Source organism: Meriones unguiculatus, chromosome 17 (assembly GCF_030254825.1).
Source record: "Meriones unguiculatus strain TT.TT164.6M chromosome 17, Bangor_MerUng_6.1, whole genome shotgun sequence".
In the NCBI taxonomy this organism is placed as follows: Eukaryota; Metazoa; Chordata; class Mammalia; order Rodentia; family Muridae; genus Meriones; species Meriones unguiculatus.
The window spans coordinates 79070809-79083725 of NC_083364.1; positions in this window are offsets into that span (position 1 = coordinate 79070809).

Sequence of the window (12917 nt, forward strand, 5' to 3'; positions counted from 1 at the left end):
TTCAGGTGGCCACTAAATAAATAGGGTGATATTTTCAGTTAGCGAATGGAGTGCCTTGCTCTGTGGCTTCTCATTGCTTCACAGAACTCTTGAAATTCAAGACATGGTTTAATGTAAAGACAAGCATTTTAAACATTGCCCTTAAAAGCAGGCAATGGGGGATTCTTAACTGTTTACAATTAAGGGTGAAGTGTGAGAAATATTTCACTGTAGGTAATAGTGTTAAGCAAAATGTAACGTGTAAATTGATCATTTTTTAGTAATAAAATCAAAAGGGAGCTATGTTTTAGGTAAGGCTATAAAGTTAGTGAAACAAAGTTTAATAAAGAACATTGTTACAATTTACTTTAAGCATTACTTACATAATACTGCCACCATTTCTATTTTACAACGACATTTGTATTAAATCTCAGGAGCATATTTTCATAATCATTATAGATCATGTTTTACAAGCCAACTCATATTTAATGGAGGATTCAGAGACCCTTTTCTTTTAAAATCCTAAATAAGTAACATTTATCAGAAAAATCTAAAATATTGCAGACTCAATGAAAATCATGTTTTACAAGTGAAGAAAGCAAATTTGAAGAAAATGAATTTGTTAAACGGCTGCTGAATAGTCTTGTGCAGTTTAATGTTGGGAAACCATTTTGTTCTTTGGGTGCAGTCGGGGACTGGATGTTGGATGTCCACTGAAATACTTTGTCCTTCATTACTCAGTTTCCAATTTTTAAGAATTAATTTTACCTGAAAATTCTTTTCTCATGTTCTTCTGCCTTAGATTTTAGAATTTTCAGATTAGAGATGATCAATTACTTTGTGAAAAATTACAGTTAGAATGTTCTGGATTGACTGTTATGACAGTTTTTCTTCTGTTCTAAATTCAGCTTTACTGAATTTTGGTCGAAGCTTCAAACTGATTCCCAACTGCAGGATAGCATGTACTGTTACTTTAACAAACTGAATTTGCTCTCTGGATACTTTAGTTGCAGAGTACTTGAAGTATGCTTTCTCCTTTCAAATATGTTCCACTTTTATCTCTGTTCCACTGTCAAACCAGGCTTCCAGTCCTCAGAGAAGTTGGTCCAGGATTGTTTTACTGTAGTGAGTTCATATCTACCTCCATATCTACCTGGATTTAAAAAGAATTTCTCAACACAGTTGAAAATTAATCCAGAAAAACACTTTGGTTGATCTAGTGTGGGTCATGTGCACAGCTATGAGATGTCAGTTATGAGTAAGGAAGAGAGTAGCATATGACCCTGAGCTACCCTTGACTCTGTGAGTCTTTCCTAAGAAAGAGGAACTTGTGTTAGTACAAGAAATGCTTGTCACAACCATGCAAGATAAATAGTAATTATAAACTTAGTTTCATTGTAGCCACAGAAAATGGGCTGGTTTAAAATATGTAAACTGACCAAGCTAGTCCACCCCTACCGGCAACATTCACTGTAGTACATTGACTAGTCCATTGTATCAGAAACTTCCTGGATTCTCACTTTACTATTCTGCCACTTGGAAATTTCTATGTATTGACTGATTTCCTTGATTATACATATGAACGTATTTGAGAAACAGAAAGATGATTCTTGCATTTGCATTATTCCTTCTAATTTCCATACAAAGTGATTTTAAATGGCATAAAATAAAGTACACAATGTCTGAGACATGGATATCATTTGAAAAATCTTATATCATTCAGAATATGAGTATATAAAAGGTGAGTTAGAGATGATCAAGACCAAAACATTTACACAGAGAGGTAGTAAAAATGATCCTCAGAAGCATGGAATGTTTTATTTCATACTACAAACAGTTTCCTCAGAAGTTGAAACGAAACCCCACATATTTGGGTTCTCAACTGAAGAGAGCCTCTGTAACTGTATATTAAAATCAGACAGACCTGTTGCATGCCTGACAATGAGGCACTTCTATGGAAAAGCAGCCTGGGGACCTTAAGGATGCTCATGATACTATTAAACAGCCGTCTACTGTCCATCTACTGACTCAAGAGGTTTCAGATCAGCGCTGAAATTGAGATTGATGCAGCTATATGGAGGACTTACAAATCAGAATTTGAGCTAGGCTTTCAGACATTTTCAGCTACATTCATAGCTGTGGAATAGTGAAGAAAATTGTAAGCATGGGGAAAGACGTTCAGGAAGTGCCCAAACACTATCATCAATAAAACTTTCAGCAGATGACTGTTTCATGGAAAACTAGTATAGTAAGACATAGCTAAAACATTACTTTTTCTAGTTAAATTGTTAAAAAAGATGAGTCCACTTATTTTCAGGAAGAATAATTATTTCTTCAATATCACCTATTTAACTGAAATTCTCTTGTATCTATAATGAATTGATGAAAAGAAATAAAGTTACAGTATCTTTGCTTATGACTTTATTTTCTTAAGTTATTAGTGAGATGCATATATGTGTGTATAGACAGAGAGAAACAGATACAAACATACACACACAAATATATTCTCTTTTAGCTATGATAAAAATTAACTGTAGTGTAAACATAAATTCCAATTTATTAGGAGGTAAAATCTTAAATCCTATTTTTAAAAATTCAAAATAAACAACTAAATAGTTTATGTCTAAACATCTCAGGTTTTTTCTCATTATTTTCTGTCTTTGGGGAACCCTAATAACTCACACAAACATAGAAACAATATGCATATGAAACAATTCAGGAACCCCAAACAAAAACTTATTTGCAGGGTTCCAGATTGAACCTGTGACATAATCATTGCTCCAGGTTATTTTCATTTACTGCCCATGTTCCTAGCCAGAAATCCAAGCAAGCATACTGTATGGGTCAAAACTAAAAGGAAAAGAAAAGAGGAAGAGAAAAGTACTATTTTTATATGTGGGGAAGACCACTATTTTAAAAGAGAAAACAAATTGCTGACTTCCAACTTTTTTCGACAAGTGTCATGTGCCCCTCTCCCCCACTGCCCTTAAGATCTATGTGTTTTGATGAATGACTGCACAAAAAAGAAATGAACCCTGTATGGTGTTTTCAGATTTAACAATAAAAAGACAAGGATGCAACTTGGGAACATGGGGACTGCGAGATGGGAATCAACTCCATGCTGCTCAACTCTGCCTTCCTCGTCACTGTCACTAACCTCCTTTGATTTCTGTACCCTTATAAAGTTTTTGGAATTTGCTCAGGCCATGTGAAAATTCAATATTTTTAAAAGCAAACTGTAGAGAGGGATGGAGGAATGGAGATTTCCAGTGAAACCTTCTCTTTCTAGTGCCTTTCCCACCCTTTATGAAGTGTTGGATGTCAGCTGCATGTTAGAACATTTCCAAGTCAGACCTGTAGATCCTGCTCATGGCAACACCACCACGTCTTCAGACAGGACAAGTAAGACGTGGAAACACAACAACAACAAGCCAAGCAAGCCTTTCCTGAGAACAATAACTAGCTAGTTGGTTAATAAATCATGATATGAGAATAGACAAAGATGGGAATGTTTTTTTTTAAAAAAAGGATGCTAAATCCACTGAAATTTTGCTTTTTATAATCTCAATTAAGCTGTAACATACACTTTTGTGAAAAGATCTCCAGAATGTCTTGGAAGCATAAAGGAGGGAGGGCCTATTTAGTTAATTTTAAATTGTCAGCTCTTTTCCCCCCATTCTTTCCGTAAAATAAACTGTTTTGCAGAATAAGAGGGTTAAGAAAAGGCCTGAGTGAGTCACTCCAATTTGTTTCCACATTCTGAACAGTCAATAAAGGAATTTATTGCCTCATTAAACATTTTGAGTAGATTTTTGAGACCTGGATGACGTAAGAGCAAAAAGTAACCTAGTAGGATGTTCTGAAAGTGGTGGCAGCTGAATTTCTGTCTGAGATTACAGGTTAACTATTAGGCTGGCCTGACAGGCTGATGTTTGAAGAAATGGTGGCAGGTGAAGGGTGGCAATTCAGGTGTAGGAAGAGAATGAGGTGGAAACTCTGTTTTTATCAAGTTGTGAAAAACCAGCGTAAACACTGACATATAAAAATACTGTAAAGTAATCGTGGACAGAGGGTCTAAATAACAAACATCAATAGCCTCTTCTCAGAGAAAATGCAAATTGGGCCATTGAACCAGACAGTAAGCAAGACACACATCACATACAGCATCTCCTCTGGCTTCCTCACACTTTGCTTAGCTGCTATTTAGTCCAGGCACACATGCTCAAACTGACAGTCTGCCCTTCCTGGGCTCCCGGCACCTGTAAGCACGCTATCTCCCCTGTGTGATTCACAGACTCATGAGAAGTCCAGTGAAGGGCTGCCCCATGCTTATTTTGTACTCATTTGTATTAACTGTTGCAATGAGAGACAATCATGCTGGCCCGCTAGCAAAGTCCAGTTATGTTTGTGGATGAATGCAGATTTGCTTTTTAAAGCATAAACAAACATTTTTTTCAAGGACAGAAAAAGAAAATATGGAGAATAAATAAATGATCTGTTATTACATAGAACATAGTGAGTGTTTTGCTTGACTGATACTTTGGCAGAAAAAAACACACTTATCATGATCAGTCTGTCCTGAATCAAGAGAACTTGATTATCTTATTCTTATTACTTATTTCAACCATAAAATGAAGACACTTCAGGAAGTTTTCCAGATTTAAAAAAATGGATTTGTTTCCCTTATTGAATATTGTACTTGTGTGTGTGTGTGACAGAGAGAGGGGGGAGAGAGAGAGACGGAAAGAGAGAGAGATGAGAGATGAGAGACGAGAGATGAGAGATTTTTATTAACAGAATTGAGTTTCTGTGATTTTTGAGAGGAAATAATAAGAGATATATTTTAATATGAATCCTGTTTATTGTACTCAAAGACAATTTTTTTTTGTATGGTTTCAGGTTATCACAAGTTTCCAAATTTAAGAGTTCTGCCCCCATTCTCAACTCTTTCAGTTTTGGCATGCTAACGATCATTTTCCGATAAAAAAATCTAGAAACTAAAAGTTGAGAGAGAAAAGCTGTGTTGGACACAGGACTGAGGCAGAGGCATTGAGAGAACGTTTCATCCTCATAAGGTGGATCTCTCTTGATGTGTTTTTCTTCTGTAAAAAGTGAGACTTGGGGTGCATTACTTCAAATTGCCCTTGAATATTTTAAGGCCAATCAATAAATCTAAATTTATGTCACAGAGGAGATTAAAATCTTCTTGTAACATGAGTAAAGAAAGCATCAAAACAAAGCTGTTTCTGACTAACTTATTTTAATTAACATGATAAAAGTTCTAGATCTGAGCTGCAGCCTGATGCAAATGTTTTTTTTTCTTTGCATATTCTTCTACATATTCTTTTTCTAAAGTTGTATAAGTTGTTTGTTTTAGTGATTATTTATTGGCTGCTTATTCTGTAAATTTGTCCTTAGTTGATCAATTGAACAACCATTTAATTACTGGGTAGTAAGTGTTGCCAATTAACAAAGTTAAATCAGCAGATTGAGAGAAAGTGCTTGATTTAGGGATTCCGGAGTGTGCCTGTTATATAGTAAGTACTCAGCAAATACTCATCAGTGCATTCAAGGGGAAATTAGATGATGCTATTATAAATAGTATAAAAATATTGACATAGATTTAGGTAAAAGTAACTTATTTGCCTCAGGTAATATCTGCCTCCAAGTCTCGGCCTAGTCCTCCTCCAGGCCTAGTCCTGGAAGCTTCTAGCCTCCTTACAATCTAACCTGGGATTAAAATGCTTTCAGCATCTGAGACTTACAGCTGAGTAAGGTCATCCTTTCTAGTTAGTTCTATCTGAACTCTTGCTGGCTGGCTCAGCTCAGCTGCTCTGGTTCAAAAGCCTCTCCAAGCTGACTGATTCAATCTGGATTCTCTCAGTTTCTCTGCTTGGCCTCAAACTAATTCTAGCAATCTCTTCTAACCTTCTGACTCCTTTTCATTTTCTGATTCATCTATCTTCACCTGTGTCTAGCTTGTTCTCTCTTCAACCTCTCTCTATAAAACTCTCCTGGTAGAACTGCCTCCGAATTCCATGAACTGCCAGGGACTCGACTCCACCGCTTTGCCTTTCCACTCACTGACTCAACCTACCTGCCTGAACAGCACTGACTAGAATCAGAGTCCTGCATGCCCCTGTCTCCAGAGTGCTGGGATTAAAGGTGTATACCATGACTCCTGGATTTAAACTTTTCTTTACCTGAAACTTGCTCTATCCCAGGGTGGCCTTGAACTCAGAGGTCTGCTTTCCTTTGTCTCTTAGTATTAAAGATGTATCTATACTGCAGCCAGAAGAGTAGCCTGGTTGCTGGATTAAAATTCCTCTCCAGATCTAAAATACTTGCCTAGTGTTTGGAGAGGAAGTATGAGAAAGCTTTCCTTGGAGAAGTCATGAGTGCGCTGGGTAGCCGGTGTTTAGCTGAGTTGGTATCTCAACAACGACATTAAAAGCACACGTTAGCACTGATTTATGCGCGCTGCTGTTCATGTGCACTGGGGAGCGGCTGGCCACTGGTCTCCAGAGGCTAGAAAGCCAGATCAGAGCTACAGGGTGTTTTATACTGTCAAGCTAAGCAGGTTATCTTCCTCTTATGAAGCCCAAAGTCACCACATGGTAAATAATGGGAAGTCAGTTATTGACAAAGAAAGAGAGCTTGGGGTTTGTTTTGGACTTAGCACCTGCCTATCTTCTGATTGTGCCCAGTGGGTCCATGTCCAGCCTTGTTAGAACTCCCCCATACTTTTCAGCCATGCCTCATAAACCAAGTGGGGCTATACTTTGCCCTCTAAATACTTACACCTATCATCAGTTGGCCATTGGGAACTCTGTCACTGAGCTTTCGGTGTAGGTCTTTTTAAATGATACATCCTGCATTGACATTCTAGAGACACAAATAACATCTGGTTCTCTCCTTTGGCTCCTGCCTCTTCAGCACTTCCTCTCCACCTCAGCAATTTTTTAGACTTACAACATACACTGTGGACTCAGAGGCTATTCATATATGAACACAGAGCCACAAAATAATAACACTATAAACCAAAATTTTAAACAAACTGAGACCAGGGTCCATTCAGAATCTAGACAGATAAGGTTAAAATCTAAGCAGTGCCAATGACTAGTGATGAACTTGAGCAAATTCCATACACACTGTAGCCAGGCTTGAGAGATAGTGCTACCATTTTTTTTAGGTGTACTGGAGAAATAAAAGAGTTACTCTAGCTTGTAGCCTGCCATCAGAATTCACAGGTTATTATAGACGTTGTGTAGAGGAAGGAATTGCAGTGAACAATACTCTTCTTTTACAATGGCTTCTTTATGATATTGTGGGTGCTTGTCAAAAGCCCTTTGTTCTTCTACAAAGAACACATGGACTTTTCGTAGTAATTTTTAAAACAGATTTTATACAGTATATTCTGATCACAGTTTTTTCTCTCCAAGCTCATCCCAGATCTTCCCCACTTTACCACCCTCCAAAATGTACACCCTTTCTTTCTCTGCCCCCTCTCAAGATTATAAACAAGCATCATTAACAATAACAACACCAAATCGTAATAAGACAAAACAAACAGAAGAAAAAGAGCCAAAGAAAAATCTCAACAAACACATATAGAGGCAGAGATATACACATTGTACACAGAATCCCATAAAAAAACAAACCTGGAAACAATAAATATGCAAATGACGCTTAAGGTTAATTTAAAAAAAATATGGCCTGACAGAGTCTTATTAGACAAAGAACTTAGAAAAATGCCATTGGGTTCATTTTGTTTTAGCTGTCTACCCATGGCCATGGGACCTACCCTTAAAAATGATTTGTGATACTGCTTTGGGAAAAACTAGAATTTCGTTTGCAAGTGATTATCAATTGGAGATAGAGGAAGGGGCTTGTGGCCACTTTCCTTCTCAGCACTAAGGCCCTCTCTGGCTCAGCCCTGTGCAGGCCCTGGTTACACATGCCCTTTCCTTTGCCAGCCTCTAAGGCTTGACAACATGCAATAGCTGAACCTAAAGCAATATATTTCTCATGCTATAGATGAACGTTCAGGTCCACTGGGCACATGTTGGCATATCTCAAGTGTTTGTGTCCCAGAATAAAATATTGGACAGGGACACAAGATACTCATAGAAGGAGACACTTTATGAAGGCCAAAAGCATTTCTGAGAGTAGAAGTTGGCCAAATTTGAAGAAAATGTCCAGAGCTCAAAAGGATCCATGACTAGTGGGTTTTGAGCTTTTTAGCTTATCTGTTCAGTGCATTTATTTATTTATTTCACACCCTGTTATGCATCAGCCTTGGTGCTGGAGTTGGCAATTCTCAACTACTGTTTTCTTTCATCTGTTAATTTTGACCCACTCTCTGCTTTATTCTCCCTTTACAACTCCTGCCTGAGATCTGCAGTAGCTCAGCAATACTGCAAGGCTCTCTCCCTGTTCTATTGGTTAGACCAGAAGATCTGGTAGAAGGAAATGTTGGAATCCTTATATAACAACTTTAATCTGAAATTGATATATCCTAGAAGACATAGGTTTCAAAACAAAGCTGAAAACACAAGGTTAAAATAAAATTGCACCAACCATTAGTCCATTAAGAGACAGAAAGAAGTTGGGCCTTGGAGGTGGTTCAGGGCTAATATGTTTGCTGTGGAAGCATAATAAGTTGAATTTGTATCCCCAGCACACATAGACAAGAGCAAGACACAGTGACACATGCTTGTCAGACAGGAGCATCCTGGGTGCTTTGTGGTTAGCTAGCCTAGTCAATAAGTAAGTGCCAGGTTCAATGAGAGGCACTGCAGCTCAGTCTCCACGTGGATCTCTGAGTGAGGGGAGCAGGGTCTGCTTCTATCATGAACTCAGTTGACCCGCTTTCTGATCACTGGCCCCTGATGATGCAGCTTTCCCAGGCCATGGAGGAAGAGGATCAAAGCAGTCCTGATGAGACTTAACAAGCTGTGGGCAGATGGCAATAGTGGAGAACTCCCCCTTTCAGTGTCTAGGGGAAGGGGATGACAGGAAAAGGGAGAGAGGGTGTGACTGGAGGAGTTGGAGAGGGGGCGTCCATCCAGATATATAATGAATAAATTGTGAAGAAACAAATAAAAATTAAAAAGAAATTATGTGGAGAGCAGTAGAAGATATGCCATGATAACTCTCAACACATGCAGCGTGGGTGGGTGGATCTACCACCCCGTTTACACACACACAGAAATACTAGCCTGGAAGACTATACCTATGTGTTGCTTCAGGAAAGGCATTCGTTTTTTTTTGTTGTTGTTGTTGTTGTTTTTCCTTTATTAATTACACTTTATTCCCTTTGTATCCTCCCTGTGGTTCTCTCTCTCCTCCCATCCCAATCCCTCCCTTCCTCCACCCTCTGCAGGCATGCCCCTCCCCAAGTCCACTGATGGGGAGGACTTCTTATGTAGATTGTTTCAGGAGGTGAGCTCCCTTTGCCTATTAGGAAGGAGGAGGACTAGGAGGAGGAGGTGGAGGAGGAGGAGGAGGAGAAGGAGGAGGAAGAAGAAAACAGGAAAATAGAGGAACAGGAGAGATGGCTCTGTAGTCAGCGGACCTGCATTCAGTCCCTAGCAACCACATCAACATTAGGTGGCTCATATCCACACCTTTTCCAGCTTCAGAGGAACCCATATACCATGCTGTCCTCTGCAGATAGCCACATACATTTGGCATATACACACAGACAGATGGATAAAAAGTTAAAAATGAATCCCCAAACAAAACATACTGGTGGCTCTATATTGACAATGTGGCCAAAAAAGAAAGAAAGAAAGAGAGAGGGAAAGAAAGAAAGAAAGAAAGAAAGAAAGAAAGAAAGAAAGAAAGAAAGAAGGAAAGAAAGAAAGAAAGAAAGAAAGGGTAATTTTAGGAAGGAATCTGGTGGTGGAAGAGATTAAAAGGAAAAGAGAATAAGGATGCAAGCCCTGATATTATGTTATAGCAACAGTGCCAGAGGAAAAATACAGAAACCTCAAAGATAAAGTTACAACTACTGATAGTTTAAATGCAGCGCTTATCTTTGTTTTCAAAAGGTTAAGGCTTCCTTTTAGCTTGCTTCAAGAGTACTTTTACACCATTCAGTCTTTTTTGCATTTTGCAGATGGAAGTTGCCTTGTTTTTGTAACATCTTTGAGGCTGAGAAAACTTAGAAAATAAAGGTTTTGCTATGTTTTCACTGAGTGACTAGTTTAGTATCTGTCCCAAAAATGTATCAGCAGTCCTTAACAAAGTAGCAAGACTAAAATCCGGTTGTCAGTGTCTTCGGAATGTTTATCCTCTGTACTAGGTCAAAGAAAGGCTGATAGTTTTAGCTATCATTATTCTGACAGCTATATTTTATAAGCATGCTAGATGTCTCAGTGGGTTAAAACTAACTGCAGAAGTAATGGGTTAAGGATGCCCCCCTTTTAGGTTACGGTGCCCAATGTTACTGGGTAAAAGATAATCACAGTTTTCAAAGCTAGGAATGACAATTGTATGTCCCTTGGCTTTGGGAAATTCACACTCATTGATTTCTAAATTAATTTGTTTTGATCAGAGTCAAAGGTCCTTGATTCAGCTAGAGAATGAAACCTTGATACCGGAGAAAATATTAACATTCCTGTTTGGCACATTAAGCATTACCAAAGGTGTCTTTATGACTACCTGTGGTTATTTCAGTGGAACTGCGATAGAGAAAATTTAGGTAGCACCTGTTTTTAAGGACAGTCATCTTTGGTAATGTGGACCCCTGCATTTCTCTCAGGAGGACACTTTGTCCTTTACAATGATTTCTTTCTTTGCAGAGGGACCTATTTTTCTGGTCTGAAGCACCAACCTTGGGGAAGTTCTTTTTCAGGGTCTTGGTTTTTCACAGCTGTAGCAAGCATCGCACCTTGGTCATCTTTATTTTATTTTCATTTTTTGTAAGTATGAATGTTTTGCTTGCATTTACATCTACATACCACATGTGTGGAGAGCCCAAGAAGGCCAGAAAAAGGCACCATATCCTCTGGGTTGTAATTACAGAGGGCTGCGTGCAGCCATGTTAGTGATAAGAAATGATCCTCTTACTCTGTAAGAGCAGTAGGTGTTCTTAAAAGTGTACCATCTCCTCTCCAGACCCTGGAATCTTTCGAATCTTTCTTCACTCACAAGTTTCTCTGAGGTTATAGGTTACTATCTGCCTGGGTAGTATGTTATTTTCAGGGCTAATGTTATCCACTAGGCTTATTTCTGTCCATAATCAGGTTTTTTTGTTGTTGTTGTTTTTGGACATTTTGGACTCTTTCTTTTCTTCTCTGGTGTTGATGACCCCAAAAGCCAAATCAAAGGTTAGGTAACTTGGGTCTCCATCTGATTTCTTTTTAGCGATTTCTTCTCATACGTGGAACACACTGTCTGATGAAATCAGCAGCAAGCAGCATCTGAACCCAGGAAAGCATTCAAAATTAACAAACATAATCACAAGAATATCGTTATTCATTTTTTCTTACACACACACATATATATATTTTTTTGGGGGGGGCGTGACTTATTTGGACAATCTGAAATAGGCTTATCTTCCTGTTTTTCTTCTTGGTTTTTAGATTTTGGAACAATCATTACTTTAGAGAAAAAACAACCCTACCATATATGATTCTTTATAATTAAAGTATTTTTTTTCCTTTTTCTTAGACCAATATTGCCAGTTGTCTTCCTTTTTACTTGATGGTTCCATTTGTCTCATTTATCTTTAGAAAACGATATTTAGAAATAGAGAACATTGTCTTGGCAAAATAAATATTTTACAATAAAAACACGAAAGCTGAATCTGAAACAGGCAAACTGTGTTAAGGGTCCTGGAGTTTCTATTATCATCATGATCTATGTTTTAACAACAAATTTAAATTGACCAGGTTTTTGGAGATTTTAGTCCTATTACCCAAGTGTGTAATCCTTGAGGATATTTGACGTTTTGAGGGAGATCTTACCTGTCGCATTATCAGGTAGCCCAGGTGATCTCGATTATGGAAAAGTGGAGGTTAGGAGACTGTTTGAACTACCCACACTTCTGGGCTCAGTCATCCTTTAGCTGGCATTGAACCTATGACATCTGATGCTTCTGCTCTGACGTGTGTTCTACTATCTGTGTCCCCACTCTGGGCTGTTTTGCTGTATTTCTTCTTTTTCAGTGGAATAATAGCTCTTTTCTAAGAAGCTCAAAAATAGCCAGTGATTCAGAGAAAAGATCCAGAGAAAGTGATCCAGAGAAAAGGCCTGCCTTCAAAAATTGGTCTGGGTTTGGGCTCAGATTACTACCCATTTTCAGGAGCCATTATCTGAGATGTGAAACCCATACCCTCAGGGATAGGGCTGTCTATACTAAAGGAACAGGAAAGATATGAGAATATAGATAGGACAAACTGCAAGAAAGCAGAGTGAATAGAGAATAAATTGTTAGAGTTTATTCACTTTGTATCTCAGCTATAGCACCTTCCCTCATCTCCTTCTGGTCCCACCCTCCATCCCACTTCCCCCCACAATGTCCTTCCTCTAGTCAACTGATATGGGAGGTCATGCTCCCCTACTATCTGACCTTAGCCTCTCAGGTCTCATCAGTACTGCCTGGATCCTCTTTCTCTGTGGACTAGTTAGGCCACCTCAGCAGGGGGAGGTGATCAAAGACTTGACTACTGAGTCCATGTCAGAGATAACCCCTGCTCCCCTTACTAGGGAACCCACTTGGAGACTGAACTGTCATGGGCTACATCTTAGCAGGGTTCAGATCCTCTCCATGCATAGTCCTTGGTTGATTCATGAGTTTCTGCAGGAAAACCTGAGCCCATATTTCTTGGCTATTTTGGTCTCCTTGTGAAGCTACTGTCCCCTCCAGGTCTTTATGTTTCCCCCTTATTCCATAATATTCCCTGTACTCTGCCCAATGTTTGGCTATC